The sequence below is a fragment of the Haliaeetus leucocephalus genome, unplaced genomic scaffold, assembly GCF_000737465.1.
Source record: "Haliaeetus leucocephalus isolate CR32 unplaced genomic scaffold, Haliaeetus_leucocephalus-4.0 Scaffold840, whole genome shotgun sequence".
Taxonomy (NCBI): Eukaryota; Metazoa; Chordata; class Aves; order Accipitriformes; family Accipitridae; genus Haliaeetus; species Haliaeetus leucocephalus.
The window spans coordinates 2,968,073-2,968,410 of NW_010973276.1; positions in this window are offsets into that span (position 1 = coordinate 2,968,073).

Below are 338 nucleotides of genomic sequence, written 5' to 3' on the forward strand. Positions count from 1 at the left end.
GGCCTGCCCTCCCCGCGGCGACTGGCTGCCGGCCGCCCGGCAAGGCAGGGTTAGACCGAGAGCCGAGGACAGCCGCTCCTTCCCCCCTCTGCCCGGCGGCGACGGGCACCCCTCGCGGGCTGCCCCGGGGCGAACAAAGCTGGGGGGAGGGGGGAGACAAAGGGAAAAAGAAGCGAGGAGGGGGCGAAGAGAGACCGCGGGGGAGCGGCAGCGAGGAAGGGGCGCGGAGGGAGGCGCGGTTCCCGCTGCTGCAGTCTCCGCCTCGCGGTGCCGCGGGCCTGGCCGGGCGCAGACGTTGTCTGCCCGCCCCGCCCCCTGCGAGCCGGGGAGGCGCCGCC